Here is a 22287-nt window from a genome sequence, read left to right as displayed (position 1 = left end):
GAGAGGGTGGCTCTTCACTCGGAGTATTTTTAATAACTTAGGCAAATGCTGGATCATAGCTAAGCCCCCGAGTGAGAGGGTTGCTCTTTACTTGGAGTATTTTTGAAACTTAGGTGAATCGGGTTCGCGGTTAAGCCCCCCACTGAGAGGGTTGCTCTTCATTCAGAGTATTTTTGAAACTTAGGCAAATCAGGTTCGCGGCTAAGCCACCCATTGGGGGATTTGAACACATATTCTTATGCGAAAACAATCATTTAAGATACTGCAAAAATCATGTCTTTGATAAGCAAACTGAAGGATTCTTATTACAACTCATCGATCCGAGTGTCTAGGTATAAAATCGGCGGAGCAGGTCCGCATTCCACTAGTGTGGCTCGTCTTATTTCTTGGATACGTTGTAGAGGTGATATGCCCCGTTGTGGAGCACCTTGGTGATGATGAAGGGTCCTTCCCAGGCCGGAGCGAGCTTGTGAGGTCGCTTCTGGTGCACTCGGAGCACAAGGTCTCCTTCCTGAAACGCTCGACCTCTGACATTTCGGGCATGGAATCGACACAGGTCTTGTTGATAGATGGTCGACTGGATCGGAGCCATCTCTCATTCTTCTTCTAGGAGATCAACTGCATCTTGGCGTGCTTGTTCTGCTCCAGCTTCAGAGAAGAGTTCCACTCGGGGAGCATTGTGCAGCAAATCACTCAGAAGCACAGCTTCAGCGCCATATACCATGAAGAAAGGGGTTCGATTAGTCAACCGATTAGGAGTCATCCTCAATGCCCACAAGACAGACGGCAACTCAGTCACCCAAGCTCCAGCCGCATGCTTGAGGTCGCGCATCAATCGAGGTTTCAACCCTTGTAGGATCAAGCCATTCGCTCTTTATGCCTGCCCATTCAACTGCGGGTGTGCAACGGATGCGTAATCGACCCGAGTGCCTTGGGAAGCGCATAATGCTCTGAACTCATCGGACTCAAAGTTGGAGCCGTTATCTGTGATAATGCTGTGAGCGACTCCATATTGGCATATCAACTCTCTGATGAAACTAGTGGCGGTGCTTGAATCAAGATTCTCGATAGGCTTGGCTTTGATCCACTTGGTGAACTTGTCGACTGCTATGAGCAAATGAGTGAAACCGCTTCTGCCGGTCCTGAAAGGTCCAACCATGTCCAACCCCCAAACCGCAAAAGGCCAAACAAGAGGAATAGTCTTCAAGGCAGATGCAAGCTTGTGAGACATATTTGAGTAAAACTGGCAGCCTTCGCACTTGTCAACTATATCCTTAGCCATCTTATTCGATCGTGGCCAGTAGAATCCCGCTCGGTATGCTTTGGCCACGATGGTCCGATAGGACGCGTGGTCACCACAGGTCCCCGAGTGAATCTCATTTGAGATCAGTCGACCTTCTTCTGGAGATATGCACTTCTGAGCTACTCCGGTAACACTTTCTCTATACAGCTATCCACTTATCACTGGTCTTCAAGGCAGATGCAAGCTTGTGAGACATATTTGAGTAAAACTGGCAGCCTTCGCACTTGTCAACTATATCCTTAGCCATCTTATTCGATCGTGGCCAGTAGAATCCCGCTCGGTATGCTTTGGCCACGATGGTCCGATAGGACGCGTGGTCACCACAGGTCCCCGAGTGAATCTCATTTGAGATCAGTCGACCTTCTTCTGGAGATATGCACTTCTGAGCTACTCCGGTAACACTTTCTCTATACAGCTATCCACTTATCACTGGTCTTCAAGGCAGATGCAAGCTTGTGAGACATATTTGAGTAAAACTGGCAGCCTTCGCACTTGTCAACTATATCCTTAGCCATCTTATTCGATCGTGGCCAGTAGAATCCCGCTCGGTATGCTTTGGCCACGATGGTCCGATAGGACGCGTGGTCACCACAGGTCCCCGAGTGAATCTCATTTGAGATCAGTCGACCTTCTTCTGGAGATATGCACTTCTGAGCTACTCCGGTAACACTTTCTCTATACAGCTATCCACTTATCACTGGTCTTCAAGGCAGATGCAAGCTTGTGAGACATATTTGAGTAAAACTGGCAGCCTTCGCACTTGTCAACTATATCCTTAGCCATCTTATTCGATCGTGGCCAGTAGAATCCCGCTCGGTATGCTTTGGCCACGATGGTCCGATAGGACGCGTGGTCACCACAGGTCCCCGAGTGAATCTCATTTGAGATCAGTCGACCTTCTTCTGGAGAGATGCACTTCTGAGCTACTCCGGTAACACTTTCTCTATACAGCTATCCACTTATCACTGTGAAGGCTTTGGATCTGCGGGCGATCTGGCGGGCTTCATCTTCATCCTCTGGGAGCTCCTGCCTGAGCAGATATGTAATATATGGCACCATCCAGTCAGGAGTGATCACTAAAACCTCCATGATCAAGTCGACTACTACTGGAACTTCAATCTCAGTGGATTGGTTGAACTTATCGGTTGGGGGGGCTCCTCTGTAAAGGGATCTTCCTGAACTGACGGGGTGTGGAGATGCTCCAAGAACACATTACTGGGAATTGGTTTCCAAGTGGAACCCAACTTCGCCAGATCATCAGCCGCTTGATTCTTGAGTCGGGGAATGTGATGGAGTTCCGACCCTTCAAACTTCTTCTCTAATTTCCTTACTGAATTGCAGTAACTAGTCATGGCAGGGCTCCTGATGTCCCACTCCTTCATTACTTGATTGACCACGAAATCTGAGTCGCGGTAGACCATCAAGCGACGGACGCCGAGTAAGATGGCCATGCGCAACCCATTTAGAAGTGCTTCATACTCAGCTTCATTGTTTGAGGAGTCAAAGTGAATCTCGAGGACATAACTGAGCTTGTCGCCTCTTGGGGACACCAGGACCACTCCAGCACCGGATTTGTTCAACATCTTGGACCCATCAAAGAACATAGTCCAATGTTTTGAGTGAACTTGAGTCGGCTACTGCTCAATCCACTCAGCCAGAAAATCTGCTATTGCCTAGGACTTGATTGCTTTCTTTGCTTCGAACTTGATATCCAAAGGAAGGAGTTCAATCACCCAATTGGCCACTCAACCGGTTGCATCCCAGTTGTTCAGAATTTCTGATAAAGGAGCGTCGCTGACGACTACAATCGAGTGGTCTGCGAAGTAATGTGCAACTTTCTTCGTGGTTAAATAAATCTCGTAGACAAGTTTCTGGTAATGCGGATACCTTTCCTTGGATGGAGTCAAGACTTCAGAAATATAGTACACTGGGCATTGAACTTTGTAGGCTTTGCCTTCTTCTTCCCTCTCAACTGTGAGCTCTGTGCTGACAACCTGTCCAGTGGTTGCGATATATAACAATAGAGGCTCTTTGCTGACTGGGGCAACAAGCACCGGCTGGGTGGAAAGTAGGGCTTTGAGCTCTACAAACATTTCTTTGGCTTTGGGAGTCCACTCGAACTTGTCAGATTTCTTCATCAGTCGATAAAGAGGCAACGCCTTTTCACCGAGACCAGAGATGAATCGACTCAATGCAGGCAGAGAACCAGTAAGCTTCTGAACATCATGCACACACACAGGGTGTTTCATTCGGAGAATTGCTCCAATCTTTTCTGGGTTTGTGTCAATTCCTCATTCGGGAACGAGAAAACCGAGTAACTTTCCGCCTGGGACTTTGAATGTGCACTTCAACGGATTGAGCTTGATATCATATCTTCTTAAGTAGGAAAACATTTAAGCGAGGTCAGAACCCTTACATGACTTGACCACGATATCATCCATGTATGCTTCCACGTTCCGACTGATTTGAGTGAGCAGGCACTTCTGAATCATGCGCATGAACGTGGCGCCAGCGTACTTAAGACCAAAGGGCATGGAAACATAGCAAAAGCACCCAAACGGGGTGATGAAGGTTGTTTTTATTTCATCGGGTCCATACAGTCAGATCTAATGGTCCCAGAATACGCATCCAAAAAGGATAAACGCTCACATCCAGCAGTTGAGTGGACAATCTGGTCCATGCGGGGAAGAGGGAAGTGATCTTTCGGGCAGGCCCGATTGATGTGCTTGAAATCGATACACATACGAAGTGAATCATCTTTCTTGGGAACTGTAGGATCAAAAGTATGACTAGAGGGGGTGATTAGACTACTTGACCAAATAAAAACCTAGCCTTTTCCCAACTTTAAGTCTTGGCAGGTTCTAGCAACTTAGCACAAGTCAAGCAATCAACCTGCACATGCAAATCTAAGAGTATAGCAGGGGAAAGTAAATCATTGCATATGAAGGTAAATGGGAGGAGTTTAGAGGGAGAAAACACAATGTAGACACGGTGATTTTGGCGTGGTTCCGATAGGTGGAGCTATCGTACATCCACGTTGATGGAGACTTCAACCCACGAAGGGTAACGGCTACGCGAGTCCACAGAGGGCTCCACCCACAAACGGTCCACGAAGAAGCAACCTTGTCTATCCCACCATGGCCATCGCCCACGAATGACTTGCCTCACTTGGGTAGATCTTCATGAAGTAGGCGATCTCCTTGCCCTTACAAACTCCTTGGTTAACCTCCACAATCTTGACGGAGGCTCCCAAGTGACACCTAACCAATCTAGGAGACGCCACTCTCCAAAAGGTAATAGATGGTGTGTTGATGATCAACTCCTTGCTCTTGTGCTTGAAATGATAGTCTCCCCAACACTCAACTCTCTCTCTCTCATAGATTTGGATTTGGTGGAAAGATGATTTGAATGGAAAGCAACTTGGGGAAGGCTAGAGATCAAGATTCTTGTGGTTTGAATGGAATATTATGGTCTCAACACATGAGTAGGTGGTTCTCTCTCAGAAAATGTATGCTGGAAGTGTAGGCACGTTCTGATGGCTGTCTCCACAAATGGAGGAAGGGTGGAGGGGTATATATAGCCTCCACACAAAATCTAACCGTTACACACAATTCACCAAACTCGGTGAGACCGAATACACAAACTCGGTCAGACCGATTCAGTTCAAAATGTGAATGTTAGGGTTTTTGGTGGGACCGATTTCATTAGGGTTATGGCATAACGTAATCTCGGTGAGACCGATCACATGAACTCGGTGAAACCGATTTCTGTAATAGGCAAACAAAGAGTTGGTCAGGCAAACTCGGTGGGACCGATCGCTCATTTTGGTGAGACCGGAACGTTGCGAAAAGGAATCAGAGAGTTTGCATTGCAAACTCGGTGGGACCGATCGCTCATCTCGGTTAGACCGAAACGTTAGAAAGGGAAACAGAGAGTTTGCAATCCCATCTTGGTGAGACCGAGATCCCTATCGGTGAGACCGAATTGATTAGGATTTCTGGCGATGGCTATGTCAAATGGACTCGATGGTGCCGGATAGATCAAATCGGTGGGGCCGAGTTTGACATTTGGTTTGGGACATATGTGGATATGAGAAAGTGGTTGAGGGCTTTTGGAGCATATCACTAAGCATTTTGAGCAAGCAAGCCATTAAGCAACACCTCATCCCCTTTTAATAGTATTGGCTCTTCCTATGGACTCAATGTGATCTTGGATCACTAAAATGAAAATGTAGAGTCTTGAGCTTTGGCCAATATGTGTCCTTAGCATTTTGAGGGGTCCACATTCCTAGTCCATGCCATGCCAATCATTGAACTTTCTGAAATGATCATCTTGAAGGAGCATTAGTTCAGTGATCTATATGTTGTTAGGAATTACCAAAACCACCCAGGGATAGTTGCACTTTCAATCTCCCCCTTTTTGGAAATTGATGACAACATATAGATCAAAGCTTCGACAAATGATAATAAGATTAAAAAACATCGTCGCTTTGAGAAGTATGTGATAGGCAAGAGCTCCCCCTAAATTTGTGCATTATTTAAAATTTTCTTTTGAATGCAAACGTACAATCCATTAGGTTCATGGCTTACTCTTTGATGTCACATATATCTTGGTGGAGCGCTCAAAGTGCTAGAATATGAAATATGCACTCATTACCAAGACAAAGTGAATGATCATATATGAGAGATAAATAATAGAATCATTCAACCACAAGCATTAAAGTATGACATGATCAAACACATGATCAAACGAGTATCTCACACACAGATAAAGTATCATCCAAGTAAGCACACAAATAAGTATCAAACAAGTGGCAAATAAGGCAAAAAGAAGCAAAGCTCTCTCTCTCATAGCCTGTGATCTATACACTTTCTCCCCCTTTGGCAACAAGTTACCAAAAATCTCGAAAATGCATAGTGCTATGCGTCTCTCTAGGCTTGATCTTCTCGAGGAGGCGTTGAGAGGACTCTAAGGACGAATGCATCGGTTGAAGTTGTTGGAGCTGGTGGAGTGATACGTCTCCAACGTATCTATAATTTTTGATTGTTCCATGCTATTATATTATCAATCTTGGATTTCTTATAGTCATTTTATATCCATTTTTGGTACTAACCTATTGACATAGTTCCAAGTGTCAGTTGCTGTTTTTTCCATGTTTTTTACATCGCAGAAAATCAATACCAAACGGAGTCCAAATGCCACAAAACTTTACGGAGAATTTTTATGGGCCAGAAGGAACACAACAGGCCCTGGCTGCGCCTGGGGGTGCCTCGAGGGAGGCACAACCCACCAGGGCGCGCCAGGAGGCCCAGGCGCGCCCTGGTGGGTTGGGCCCACCTCGGGTGGCCCCCGGACCACCTCTTTGCTCTATAAATACCCCAATATTCCCAAAACCCTAGGGGAGTCAATGAAATATTAATCCAGCCGCCGCAGAGTCCAGAACCACCAGATCCAACCTAGACACCATCTCGGATGGTGTTCACCACCTCCATTGGTGCCTCTCAGATGATGCGTGAATAGTTCTTTGTAGACCTTCGGGTCCGTAGTTAGTAGCTAGATGGCTTCATCTCTCTTTCTTGATTCTCAATACAATGGTCTCTTGGAGATCCATATGATGTAACTCCTTTTGAAGTGTGTTTGTTGGGATCAATGTACTTTGAGTTTATGATCAGATCTATCTTTTTATATCCATGTAAGTATTTGAGTTTCTTTGATCTCTTTTATGCATGATCTCTTATAGCCTCATATTTCTTCTCCGATATTTGGGTTTTGTTTGGCCAACTCGATCTATTTACCTCGCATTGGGAAGAGGTGCTTTGTAGTGGGTTCGATCTTATGGTGCTTGATCCCAGTGGCAGAAAGGGAACCGACACGTATGTATCCTTGTTACTAAGGATAAAACGATGGGGTCTATGTCTATGTAGATAGATCTTGTCTACATCATGTCATCGTTCTTATTGCATTACTCCGTTTCTCCATGAACTTAATACACTAGATGCATGCTGGATAGCGGTCGGTGTGTGGATTAATAGTAGTAGATGCAGGCAGGAATCGGTCTACTAATCTTGGACGTGATGCCTATATAATGATTATTGCCTAGATATCGTCATGAGTATTTTAATTTCTATCAATTGCCCAATAGTAATTTGTTCACCCACCGTTTGCTATTTTTCTAGAGAGAAGCCAATAGTGAAATCTACGGCCCCCGGATCTCTTTCTAATATTATTTGCCTTTGCGATCTACTTTTATTTGCTTTTATTTTTAGATCTATTAATCCAAAACCCCAAAAATACTTTGCTACACTTTATTTTATTTACGATCTATTTATTCAATCTATTACAACTTTTCCCCGTCACGCACTAATTTCCGGCATCGCTAGCCGAAAGGGATTGACAACCCCTTTAACACGTCAGGTTGCGAGGATTTGTTATCTGTGTGCAGGGGTTGTTTACGTTGTGTTGCTTGGTTCTCCTACTGGTTCGATAACCTTGGTTTATATCTGAGGGAAATACCTACCACCGTTGTGCTGCATCATCCCTTTGGGGAAATACCAACGTAGCTTCAAGCGACATCATGGAGTGGCAACTGGAGGTGGCACTGATGCCGTGGCCGCAGGTGCTGATGTTGTTGCTCTTGTGTCAGTCACTGGCACTGTAGCAGATCTCTGTCCTCTTGGCACTCTCTAGAAGGCATCTGTGGTAGCATGCCCTTTCCTCTCCTCAGCTTCTTCCTAGAGTTGCTCAACTGTTGTCTGCATCTCTGTTACTTTCAAGTCAAGATCATATAATTTAGTCTCAATGATCCTCTCCAGGCTTTCTTGGTTCTGAGTCAGGGTGGCCAGTTGTAATGCCCCGAGACCGTTGCGCCAAGTGTCTTCCAGTTATTCGCTGTTGTTGCCTTGTCATTTGTTTGCATGTCTTGCATTTCATATCATGTCATCATGTGCATCGCATTTGCATCCGTGTTCGTCTCATGCATCCGAGCATTTTCCCCGTTGTCCGTTTTGCATTCCGGCACTCCTACGTCCTCCGACGTCCCCTTTTGCCCCTTTTCATGTGCGGGTGTTAAACGTTCTCGGATTGGACCGAGACTTGCCAAGCGGTCTTGCTTCACTACCGGTAGACCGCCTGTCAAGTTTTGTGCCATTTGGACTTCGTTTGATACTCCAACGGTTAACCGAGGAACCGTAAAGGCCTCGTGTGTGTTGCAGCCTAACACCTCTCCAAAGTGGCCCAAAACCCATCCAAACCCCCTCCATGCTCTCGGTCGTTCAATCACGATCGCGTGGCCGAAAACCGCACCTCATTTGGACACTCCTAGCTCCCTCTACCTATATAAACACCTCCCCCTCCGAATTTTCGGGTCCAAACCCTAGTCCCTTCTCCACCATGCCGCCGGACATGTCCGCCGGACACGTCGCGCGGACAAACCACGGGCCGCCACGTCACTCCGCCATCGCCTGGCAATACTCCGCCGCCGCCACGTGGGCGCCCGCCGCCACGTGCCTCCCACCGGCCCGCGAGGCCCATGCCTAGCCCGCGGGGCCCGTTCCCTCGCCGCCGCCCAAGCGTCCGCGCGCCCCGCCGCCGTGCTTCGTCGCCGCACCGGAGCGCCTCCCCGCCGACCTTGCTGGCGAGCCCCGCCCCTCGTGCCACGCACCCTGCTCCGCCCTCCGCGCCGTCCACCGCCGCCGTTCACCCTCCACCGCGCCGCCTCGGCCAGATCCGGCCACGGGAAGGCCGGATCCGGCGCCCCCCTCGCCGGCCCCCTCCTCTCTGGCCATCTTCTTCCCTGGCTCCAGCGAGATCCGCCGCCACCTTGCCCGTTGACTTTTCCCCGAGGTGCTAATTTCCACTAAGTCCCCAGTTTCTAACATTTTCTAGCTATGTTCATCGCACCATATCTCATCATCCATAGCTCCGTTTTGCGCGTGTGATATATCAAAATGTTCATCATGATGTGCTCTTCATTTTGTTCCATTGCACCATGCTTGTTTGAGTCCATCTTGATGCCCTAAATGCTGTTGCAAGAGTGCTTCATAATGTTAGGTGCTGATTCTTATCAGTTTATGAGCATTTGTCATTTTTGCCATGTTTTTTGTGTGCTGCATATGGGCATGAGCTCTACATGTGTTTTGTTATATGCCATGTCATCTTTATAGGGGTGTATGTCATGTATTTTTGTGATCAATGTGGTGACTAGCACAAGCATGCAAAGTAACTCTCGTGATATTACTGTTTTCATGATCTCAGGATTTTCACGAAGTCTTTGTCTGCTGTTATTTTTATGCCATGTATTCATGTGGCTACAGAGTGATCCATGCCTTGTTTGAGTATGTTCAGTAAGGATGATTTTGAGATATTGTTATGCTCTATCCATCCATGTCCTCGTTTGCATTTATGGAGTGCCCTGGCATGACTCAATCTTGCTCTACTTTTGCTATAAAATGTTCCTGGCAGATTGTTTACATGTTATTCAATTTTGCCGAGATTGTCGTAGTTGATCCATGCATGCTATGAGATTGTTCTTGCCATGTTTAGCTTATTGATCATGTCTTCTTGCTGGGTGTATGCTTAGTTTGTCATGCAATGCCTTGTGGTGAGTGCATCGAGCTCGCAAACATGCCTACGTAACTCTGTTTTTGCCATGTCCAGTTTTCTGCCAAGTCTGAATCTGTTAACGAAACTTGTTATGTTTACATGGTTGCCATCATATTTTCTGATCCATTTTGGCTTATGGTCAGTTAGGGACTTTTGTTATCTGCTTTGATTAGTTTCATGCCATGCCTTGCTTTACCATGTTCTGATCCTCTAGCATGTTGTTATCTTGCTCTAAACATTTCTTCCTGATGTTCATTCCTGGCATGTTGTTATTTTCACTAAGTCTATGATCCTGATATCTTTTGCACTTTTTCCATGCTTGTTTGAACCTGCTATTTTGTGATTTAGCCGTAGCTCAGTGTTCATCTTTTGTCAATCATCTTGAGTATATCACTGCCATGTGCTTTGTTGCTATGTTGGACTGCAGTAGCTTAATTTCTTGTTGCATTCTAGATGGCATCGTGCTGTTAATCGCAGAATTGTGCCATTATTGTTTTGCTTGCCATTTGCAAACCGTGCATCTGATTCCGGTGATCTTTATATCGATTTCGACCAAAATCAACTCATCTTTCCAGCGGCACACTTGGTTTGCCAAGTTGAGGCCTGGTTCAATCTTTTCCTTCCGGAGCATGCATATGCATTGCATATCACATCCCGCATATCATGCCATGTTTTGCATCATGTTGCTTGCGCATTGCACCATGGTTGATTGTGGTTTCCTTTGCTTGTATTCTTGCCTTGGGTAGAGCCGGGAGACGATTTCGTGTTCGAGGTACCCGTTGAGTACGCTTACGAGGTTCAAGCTTTCGTCAACTCGGAGAACTTTGCAGGCAAGATGACCATACCCTCGAAATCACTTCTATCTTTGCTTGCTAGTTGCTCGCTCTATTGCTATGCCTATGCCGCGATAACTACCATATGCTTTATCATGCCTACCATATTGCCATGTCAAACCTCTAACCCACCTTGTCCTAGCAAACCGTTGTTTGGCTATGTTACCGCTTTGCTCAGCCCCTCTTATAGCGTTGCTAGTTGCAGGTGAATATTGGAGTTTGTTCCTTGTTGGAACATGGATATTTGTTGGGATATCACAATATCTCTTATTTAATTAATGCATCTATATACTTGGTAAAGGGTGGAAGGCTCGGCCTTATGCCTGGTGTTTTGTTCCACTCTTGCCGCCCTAGTTTCCGTCATACCGGTGTTATGTTCCTTGATTTTGTGTTCCTTACGCGGTTGGGTTATAATGGGAACCCCTTGACAGTTCACTTTGAATAAAACTCCTCCAGCAAGGCCCAACCTTGGTTTTAGCATTTGCCACCTAGCCTTTTTCCCTTGGGTTCTGCAGACTCAAGGGTCATCTTTATTTTAACCCCCCCCCGGGGCCAGTGCTTGTCTAAGTGTTGGTCAGAACCTGTAAGCAGCCGGTGGCCACCAGGGGCAACTCTGGGCTGGCCTACCGGACTCATGGACAATCCGGTGTTGCCCTGAGAACGAGATATGTGCAACTCCTATCAGGATGTCGGCGCATCGGGCGGCTTTGCTGGTCTTGTTTTAGCATTGTCGAAATGTCTTGTAACCAGGATTCCGAGTCTGATCGGGTCTTCCTAGGAGAAGGAATATCCTTCGTTGACCGTGAGAGCTTGTGATGGGCTAAGTTGGGACACCCCTGCAGGGTTTTGAACTTTCGAAAGCCATGCCCGCGGTTATGGGCAGATGGGAATTTGTTAATGTCCGGTTGTAGAGAACTTGACACTTAACTTAATTAAAATGCATCAACCGCGTGTGTAGCCGTGATGGTCTCTTCTCGGCGGAGTCCGGGAAGTGAACACGGTGTTGGAGTTATGCTTGAACGTAAGTAGTTTCAGGATCACTTCTTGATCACTTCTAGTTTGCGACCGTGCTTTGCTTCCCTTCTCGCTCTCATTTGCGTAAGTTAGCCACCATATATGCTAGTGCTTGCTGCAGCTCCACCTCACTACATTTTTCCTACCCATAAGCTTAAATAGTCTTGATCACGAGGGTGTGAGATTGCTGAGTCCCCGTGACTCACAGTTTACTTCCAAAACCAGTTGCAGGTGCCAATGATGTCTGTGCAGGTGACGCAACCAAGCTTAAGGAGGAGCTCGATGAAGATCGGGTCGTTGTGTTGTTTTCATTTCCAGTTGATCAGTAGTGGATCCCAGTCGGGGCGATCGGGGATCTAGCATTTGGGGTGGTCTTCTTTTATTTTGGTTCCGTAGTCAGGCCTTGTTTGTATTCTGGATGTTGTAATGTTATATTCATGTATTGTGTGAAGTGGCGATTGTAAGCCAACTCTTTATCCCTATCTTATTCAGTACATGGGATGTGTAAAGATTACCCCTCTTGCGACATGCCTACAATGCGGTTATGCCTCTAAGTCGTGCTCCGACACGTGGGAGATATAGCCGCATCGTGGGTGTTACACCAATCCCTTCTCAATCCTCCAAGTGGCTTGAATCAGATATCCAAGTTGATCTTGCTTAGATTTGAGAAACACTTGAGAAGCCTCTTCAGCACTTGGCATCTTTGCTGTCTTTTCAGCTTTAGCTTTTTCCCTCTTCTGTTGAGCCTCTACAGAAGTAGGATCTTCAGCATTCATGAAAACTGTGTTGTCCTCAAAATCTGGCCTCAAGGGAAGATGTTTCTTGTCCAACATGTAGGTGACTGTGCCCATCTTGGAGTTGATGAGCATCTAGATGTGTGGAGCATACCCACATGACCTCTTCTGATCTGTAGATGTCCTCTTGATTGTCTCAAAAATCAGACTCATCACCTTGAACTTCTGGGGCACATCAAGCAACTGCAGCAGGTTAATGGAGTGGCCTCTGATCATCCTATGATCACCTGACTTGGGACATAAGGTATGCCTCGAGATAGTGTTGATGGTGGTGAAACCAGACAATAGATAGTATACGGAGCCCATCTTGTGAGTCTCCAAGGCAATCTTCTTATACATATTAGCCATTGAGTTGTGATCTTTCTTCTTCGTGGCATATACATCTATGTCATCTTCATGCTCTGCAGGGGCATTTATTAGCTTTTCCCACTCAGCAACTGTAGATTGGTACCTGGTACCCTCAGACATCCAGAAAATTCTGCCATCAGGGTAGAAATGTGTTGTGGAGTAGAATTGCATGATGAGTCCATCATTCCACTTGGTCAACTTCTGACCCACAAATTTGTCTACCCCACATAGCTTGAAGCTCTCATGCACTCCTGGAAAGTGATCTTCATTGTTGTCAATGTGCTTCTAGTCAACCCACTTCTTATTACAGATAATGGGCTTCTTATCTAGCAGAACAGTCTCATAGAAGTCCTGCTGCTCCTTGGTGTGAAATCTATAGTCCATAGCAGTCCTTCTCCTCACAGCATATGGATCACATTATCTCCACAGTCTAAGACCTGCATCCTTTCTGATCTTCATATTTTCTGCCACTTGATGGTTGTCATCGTGGTCACGGATCTTGGGCTTCAGCTTCCTAAGCACTTGGGCTCCGGCATCTTCTTCTTCTTCTTCAACTTCAGTCTCAGGCACTGGGGCCTTGTTCTTCTCAGCAGCTGGTATATTCCTTGTGCTCCTCTTTGGTGCAGTCTTGGGAGCTAGAGCAGAAGCTTTGGGGGTTGTCTTGTGCTTAGATGAGGCGGCCCAAACTTGAGGGCATCCCCCATCAGCTTTTTTGCCTTGGGTGTTGGTGCAGCATCCTCTTCCTCTTCATATTCATCCTCACCTGGATCTACCATCATAGAGGATCTCCCAATGACTTTGGCCATGGTTTTCTTGACCCTTTCTTTTCTTTTCTTGCCCTCACCAGCAGCCTCTTCAGATGATTAGGAAGTCTCAAGAGTGGAGGCCCTGGCTTTTGAAGTGGGCACTCTCTTTGCAGGATCCTTCTTATGCATACTAGGCTTGGTTGAAGCAGCTGTGCCAAACTCTTTCTTGACAACCCTTTTCTTGGAGCTGACCTCCTCCTTAGCAGCTACATAGTCTTCATCCTCAGACTCGGAATTTTTCTTCCTCCTCTGCCTAGTAGCAGCCTTAGGTAGGTTGCTAGGAGTACTTCTTCTGCCATCGTCATAACTGTCAGAGGGACTAGTGCCCTCACTCAGATTCAACTGCTCCTCAGACTTGTTCTGGCTGTCAATCTGATCAGACATGGTTGACACTACAAACTCAAAGCTGGCCCTGTGAATAGTTATAGATGAGATAGAGTGGATGAGCATGACAAAGTGCAGAGATTTTGCAAAACAGATGAGTTAAAAGCTTAGTTTTAGTTTTCCACAGAAAGCATTTTGGAGCTACTGATTTGTAAACTCGGTGACACCGAAGCAACTTTTGGAGTCTAAACTAGTGAAATCGGTCAGACCGAGACATAGTTCGGTGACTCCGAGATTGCTAGGGTTTCACTGAGAGTTGAACTCGGTCACACCGATTTGCAAGTTTCGGTCAGACCGAAAAGTGCAAGTGCAATGGCCTAAGCCAAATTGGTGAGACCGATTTCCACAACTCGGTCGGTCCGAGATGAGTTCGGCAGAAACCTAACCCTAAATTTTCGAATCAAAACTAATCTAAGGAAGATTTCGCTGGATAGATTGATCTCATACGTAGTAAGAAACATGGCATTGACCTTCTGCTCAGAATCAGAGGTAAAAAGAATGCACAAGGGGTCGAACTCATATCGTAACTGGGCGATGAGTTTGCTACGGCAGAAACGGCGGTGTTGATCTCCGTTGACGGTGACGGAGACCAGCGGCGGGAGGTCACTGGTGACGAGAGGACAATCTGGAGACCCTAGAGGGTAGAGCAGGACACGCGCGGGGGAAGTGGTTTTGGAGAAATTTCCAAAATTTGACCCGTCGATATATATATCCTGACCCTGTCGGTGTGACCGAGTGGAACAACTCGGTGTGACCGAAAAGTTCTAATCGGTTGCACCGAGATTGAAAACCTAGATCAACTCAGTGAACTCGGTATGAACGGAAAGGATGAATCGGTCAGACCAAAATGCACAGAGAGGTTTTGGAAGTTTAAGTCTATGACAAATCGGTGACTCCGAGTGCTCCTCACACAGAGGGTTCGAATCTAACTTGATCAAACTTTGTGATGTAGCATGAATAGAGTTTGATACGAGAAAACCATGGATAGCTAGAGGAGGTTCTTAGGCATTCTTGTCCATCCATTTGGCAAAAATAAAAAGATCCAAACAATCAAAGCAACAAATGAATGTCCTTGAATGAGTAAAATATGCATCCAACATGCTCGCACAATAAAAATGACAAATGAAATATGTGGCAAAGCATGCATAAACACTCTAGCATCTATCAAGCAATTGGTGATGACTAGGTCATCTATATATGAGTATATTGACTTAGGAGTCAAATGAGAATATTTGATCGTAGGTCATACTCATCATTTAAGCACAAGTGGGGTTACCACTTTTACATAAAGCATTGTTGTGTTCACACCTTTAGAGTTGCTTTAGCTCAATTCTTAGAGTAAAGCTCCCCCTAGATGTGATATCCCCCCTAAGAGGGATGAACTAACCTTGGGTTTTGTCAATGATGACTTCATGTAGATATTGAAGATGTGAATGCTCAATGTTGATGTAGATCATTCGGAGCAATCCATTGAAGTGAGTTGCACTTTCAATACCTACATTGATTAGTCCCACAAAGAACAAACAAGGATATCCATAGACATAGAGTGAAGTACACACAAGATGATGTCCATGAAAGCATTAGGTTACCTTGTCCCTTGTCTTACCAACAAGAGGGTTTGTGACTCCTTGAACTAGTGCAAGATGTGGAAGTTGTTTGCACTTGTTCTCTCCAAAATGATATGAGTGAAGTATATTGGCGGAGTCACCCTCAAGAACTCTCTAGATCTTATTCTTCGGGATCCACATCAAACTGATGGGAATCCTTGGAGTTGTAGTCGTACTTGATGAAGTATAACTTGATGTAGTCTTGGGAACCCACTTAACCAAGGCCTTGGGAGCTTCTTCAAATGCATCAATCTCCTCTTGAAGCTTGTCCTTGCCTTTTTTTGCTTGTGGTCTTGTGGTGGAAGATCATCTTGAGCTTGTGTTCTCTTTAAATAAGTAGGATCATACTTCTCTTGTTGAGGAACAAACTTCTTCTTGGGGTATTGATCTTCTTCCCACTCAACTCCATTGGCATTGAACTTTCGTTCAAAACCAACACCTTGATTCTTCTGGTGCCTTCCTTGCTTGCGTACAATTTCCTCAAATTGCTTACTTCCGGCAAGGCTCTTGTAAACACCTTTCTCTATAATTCCCTTCAATAAGCTATTTTCTTGCTCAAGTGTAACTTGTCTAAGAGAGTCATTAGTGGATTCAAGAGAACTACTAGAAGCAACAACAATGGATTTAGCATGATTATTGTTACTACTAGAAGAAGAATCTTTCTTACTCTTGTTGCTAGATTTTACTTGTGGCATGTAAGTAGACAAGAGTAAATGCTTGGCGATGTAAGAAGAACTTTTCTTACGAAGATCATCATTGATTTCTTTTAAGAACCCATGCTCTTGCTCTAGATTGAGCTTTTCAAAGCGTAGCTTCTCATGAGTCTTTAAAAGCTCTCGATGATCTTCCGAGGTAGTTTCATGAGCTAACTTAAGAGTGTTTAGTTCTTTAGTTAGATGCTCAATCTCCTTCTTATCATCGTCATTCGTATTATCTTGATTAGCATGATTAATAGCAAGTTTATCATAGTTTTCATCACTAGAGTTGTCAACAAGTAAATCATCATCACCTAGAAAATCATCTTCATCACTACTGAAATCAACATAGTCGGGGTGTGATACCTTTGGGCCTTTATCCATGAAGCATCTTCCAATCCCCTCATTTGGTGAGTCAAATATGTCATAGGAGTTGGTTGACACAAATGCTAGACCGGCAACACCTTCATCTTGAGTATATTCGGAGTCGGAGTGATAACTTCTCTCGGAGTGATGGTTGGAGTCCGAGTCGGATACCCATTCACCAACATGAGCTTGATGTCTTTGTTTTGTGTAGCTCCTTGATGAATTGTCCTTCCTCTCTGAATCCTTGCTTCTACGAGAGGTTCTTCGTTCATAACGATCATCTCTACTCCTCTCTCTTGGAGGTGATTCTTCTCTTCTACTTCTTTTAGGTGAGTCTTCTCTTCTTTTTTAGGGAGCCGTACACTCATTTGAGTAGTGTCCGGGTCTTCCACAATTGTAGCAATTTCGCTCACGACTAGAAGATCTTTTGTCACTGTAGGACCTTGACTTGGAACTCCTTTCTTTGCTTCTACTCTTGTAAAACTTGTTGAAATTCTTCAGCATTAGGCTCAATTCCTCATTGAAGACTTGTTTCTCACATGATGAATGTAGGGGCTTCACATGAGGCTTTGTAGGCACCACTTGATTTGTTGTGAAGTTCCTCTTTATCCTTAAGTGACATCTCATGAGCAACAATTCTTCCAATCACCTCCGTTGGCTTGAGATCTTTGTAATTGGGCATCATTTGGATCAATGTGCACACGGTATCATATTTTCCATCCAAGGCTCTTAGAATCTTCTTGATGATGAATCTATCGGTCATCTCTTCACTTCCTAAGCCGGCAATCTCATTTGTGATGAGAGCAAGCCTAGAGTACATTTCAGCGACACCTTCACCATCCTTCATTTTGAACTTGTCAAGTTGACTTTGAAGCACATCCAACTTGGATTCCTTGACGGAGTCGGTACCTTCGTGCATATCAATCAAAGTGTCCCAAATTTCCTTTGCATTCTCAAGACGGCTGATTTTGTTGAATTCTCCGGGGCACAATCCGTTGAAGAGAATATCACAAGCTTGAGCATTGTATTGCAACTTCTTCAACTCATCCGCGGTAGCTTCACGGTTTGGTTTCTTTTCCCATCAAAGAAGTTCACTGGCAAAACCAACACACACAATAGCCAAACGGCGGGGTTGTCCAAAATATGCATTTTCATTTTATGCTTAACTAGCAAAATTAGTACCATCAAAGTCAGGACTCTACGGTGATAATTTCCCTCGCTAGACGCCATACTCTCCTAGGTTGTGAAACAAGGCCTATGAACCCAAAAGCTATGGAGATCAAAGCAAATGGAGACCAAGGCTCTGATACCACTTGTAGGATCGAAAGTATGTCTAGAGGGGGGGTGATTAGACTACTTGACCAAATAAAAACTTAACCTTTTCCCAATTTTAGTTCTTGGCAGATTTTAGCTATTGTAGGACAAGTCAAGCAATCATCGACACAATTCAAGCAAGCATGCAAAGAGTATATTGGCAGCGGAAAGTAAAGCATGCAACTTGCAAGAATGTAAAGGGAAGGGTTTGGAGAATTCAAACGCAATTGGAGACACGGATGTTTTTCCCGTGGTTCGGATAGGTGGTGCTATCCTATATCCACGTTGATGGAGACTTCAACCCACAAAGGGTAACGGTTGCGCGAGTCCACAAAGGGCTCCACCCACAAAGGGTAACGGTTGCGCGAGTCCACAAAGGGTCCATGAAGAAGCAACCACCCACAAAGGGTCCACGAAGAAGCAACCTTGTCTATCCCACCATGGCCATCGCCCACGAAGGACTTGCCTCACTAGCGGTAGATCTTCACGAAGTAGGCGATCTCCTTGCCCTTACAAACTCCTTGGTTCAACTCCACAATCTTGTCGGAGGCTCCCAAGTGACACCTAGCCAATCTAGGAGACACCACTCTCCAAGAAGTAACAAATGGTGTGTAGGTAATGAACTCCTTGCTCTTGTGCTTCAAATGATAGTCTCCCCAACACTCAACTCTCTCTCATAGGATTTGGTTTTGTGGAAAGAAGATTTGAGTGGAAAGCAACTTGGGAAGGCTAGAGATCAAGATTCATATGGTAGGAATGGAATATCTTGGTCTCAACACATGAGTAGGTGGTTCTCTCAGAACATATGAGTTGGAATTGTGTATGTGTTCTGATGGCTCTCTCCACGAATGAAGAGGAGGTGGAGGGGTATATATAGCCTCCACACAAAATCCAACCGTTACACACAGTTTTCCAATCTCGGTGGGACCGAATCAACAAACTCGGTCGGACCGAAAAGGTAAACCTAGTGACCGTTAGAGATTTTCGGTGGGACTGACATGCAACTCGGTAGGACCGATATGGTTAGGGTTTGGGCATAACGTAATCTCGGTGAGACCGATTACACAAACTCGGTGAGACCGAATTTGGTAATTAGCTAACCAGAGAGTTGGTCAGGCAAACTCGGTGGGACTGATTTGCTCTTTCGGTGAGACCGAAAAGTTACAAAAAGGAAACACTGAATTTACATTGCAATCTCGGTGGGACCGATTCACTCTTTCGGTGAGACCGAAAAGTTACGAAAGGGAAACAGAGAGTTTGCAATCCCATCTCGGTGAGACCGAGATCCCTATCGGTAGAACCGAATTGCTAGGGTTTGGCAGTGGCTTATGACAAGTGAAACTCGGTGGCGCCGGATAGAAAGAATCGGTAGGACCGAGTTTGGCTTAGGGTTTAGGTCATATGTGGATATGGGAAAGTAGTTGAGGGTTTTGGAGCATATCACTAAGCACATGAAGCAAGAGGCTCATTAAGCAACACCTCATCCCTCCTTGATAGTATTGGCTTTTCCTAAAGACTCAATGTGATCTTGGATCACTAAAATATAAAATGAAGAGTCTTGAGCTTTTGAGCTTGAGCCAATCCTTTGTCCTTAGCATTTTGAGGGTTCCACTTTCACATCCATGCCATGCCAATCATTGAGCTTTCCTGAAATAGTCATCTTGGAATAGCATTAGCTCAATGAGCTATATGTTGTTATGAATTACCAAAACCACCTAGGGATAGTTGCACTTTCACAAAATTTACATTGAAGGCGAAGCTTGTCTGTTATTGAACCAAGTGATGAAAGGGGAAGAACAAGCGGAAGAAAAACAAAAATCAACTCCCGGTGTTGTAATGAAGCACTGAACTGTGATGACACAAGTAATGATATAGTTTTGCATCTTAATTTAATTGTCTAAGTAGCAATTGTTTGCCACTGATTTGATGCCTTAATGTAATATGTAATTTCTCAACAGGCAATATACAGGATATGCAATATGCACGCCTACGTACTCTAGACATTGTATTCACTTATGGGTAATAAGGACTCTACTATACTTGTCCCAACCACGTGGTCTCTTTTCCTATGTGAGGAATCAAACGATATGAACGTAAGTACATATTTGAGTTAGCGAGAACCAGAGAGCTGACTACAACCAAGAAGATGTTGAAACATTAAACTTAATTCGAGATCGAAGTATCCATATATTGTAAGTGGCTAAGGACCACCACCTCCCTCTGAGAAAGCATATGCCGAAGCAGAATGCGTCTCGGAGAAGTGCTCTATCATCAAGACTGTTTATTAGACTCACCATAAAAAGCCTCCTCTAGCGTGATCTAAAAGGCTCTGGTGATCCCGTACTTACCAGTCAAGGTTCCCAATCATTCAGAGTTGCATTTTTAATTATTTCCTCGCACATATCTATACATCCATATTGAATTCGCACTAATGCAGTTTCTGCATCCATTACTAATTAGTAGATGTAGAGTAGCAAATGAGTGTTAAGTCACATACTGTCATGACACAAAGAGGTCATTCTGTCCTTGAGAAGTGCTTCATGGACGTCGGGACTGTTATTTCATACGATACTGTCGATTGTCTATTCGAGCAAACAGGAGAGATGTTATGTATAGATAAGTAAAGTTCATTCTTCTCTTTTGATGGAGTTTTATTGAACAACAGGGGATGAAATACTTATCCTACATGAAGACTTAATAGACTCGGAGTCACCGTGCAGGCGACTTGAAGCGTAGATTATGCCAGGATAAAGAAGCCTGTCTACTCTTTTCTCTACCCGTTCGCAAGGACGCAAAGAATTGAAGGTATTGAGTATTATACATTACTCCTCAATCATAAGCATCCAAAACAACGCATGTAGCAACGTATTCACATAGAATAGGGAATCTAATAGGACTAATCTTCGTACATTATTTCCAATTTCATATTCTCAGATGTGTAATAGGTGCGCGATGCAAACTATGATCCAATATCATCACAATATGTCTCTATGTAACCTATGTCATCGCATATCTCAAAGCTAAAGGAGAAATTTTCCTCTGCGCTTGATAACATGACTCTTTCGATTGTAATTATTCTAAACAGTTGCTCACTATAGCTTAAGACTACACTCTATTCAAGTACTTTCATCACTACGTACCATCGAGGATTAGTAATTAGCGTTTATAGTAATCACTTTTTTGTATTTGTGCAAAGTGATGTGGGGTGCTCACATCTGTGATTCATTCATCAGTGTCGGAAACGTGAGCGACCACACGCAGAATTTTTCTTCATATCAGACATACAATACAAGTAAATCCATCGTAATAGGAATTCTCAACAGCAAGAAAGAAAGGAGCAGAGTGTCTGGATTAAAGTAGGCAAGTGCAAGTAGGTGCACGGAGAACATCATTTAGAGCGCGATGAAAACTTGGAGTTACCGAAGCTACGCTGCGAATTGTAGGTTGAGAGAGATATCCTTGCGAGATGAGAAGCCCCTCAAAGAGATTCATGTTCCATAGCTAACAAAGACACAGCTGAAGTTATTAGTTTTACGACGCACGAACGCAGCTTAGACTCACATGTCAAATAGTCCTTATACTCTTAATCGCACTCTCACACATGCAACACAATTCCACAACTCGTAGGCCATATTGATATTTTTCGGGAATCGGGACACCAAAGGACGCTCACTACCCCAGCCACACTGTGTCAGCAACATGAAAGAGAGGATTCTATTGCTGACTGGACTATTCTCATAGCGATGTAAGGGAGCGATTGCGTTGACTTTGGTAGACACTATTTCTTGAGAATGAGGTCAAAGTGTCGACCGCTCATTCGACACGTGGAGTAGCAGCGAAAGTGTCATGAGATCATCTGTGTTTCTCTTTTAATGTCAGAGGTTGATAATATTACTTGCCGCTGCATATGATCGTGGAGACAGCATGATGTATCGTAACAAAATGTTTTGTGATAAGGTAATTTATAACGGGTAACAAGTAATCAAAGTGAATAGAGGTGCAAGACTCGCTAAACCAATTCTGATTGTTTTGAATGTTCTCTAAATGAATTGCAAGGCAATGTGTGTCATATGATTTCGGCCTTCTATTGTAAGCACAAAGGAAAAACGGCTCTAAAAGCGTAGCATACTCATATTATCATTCACTATTTATGTAGCTGAAACGCGTGTTACTGCTTCCTTTTGATGTGAACATCATGGAATTACTCGTCAAGCACTAGAGA

This window comes from Triticum urartu, chromosome 1 (assembly GCF_003073215.2).
Source record: "Triticum urartu cultivar G1812 chromosome 1, Tu2.1, whole genome shotgun sequence".
Lineage (NCBI taxonomy): Eukaryota > Viridiplantae > Streptophyta > Magnoliopsida > Poales > Poaceae > Triticum > Triticum urartu.
The sequence above is the reverse complement of the archived record's forward strand: the minus strand, read 5'-3'. Positions refer to the sequence as shown.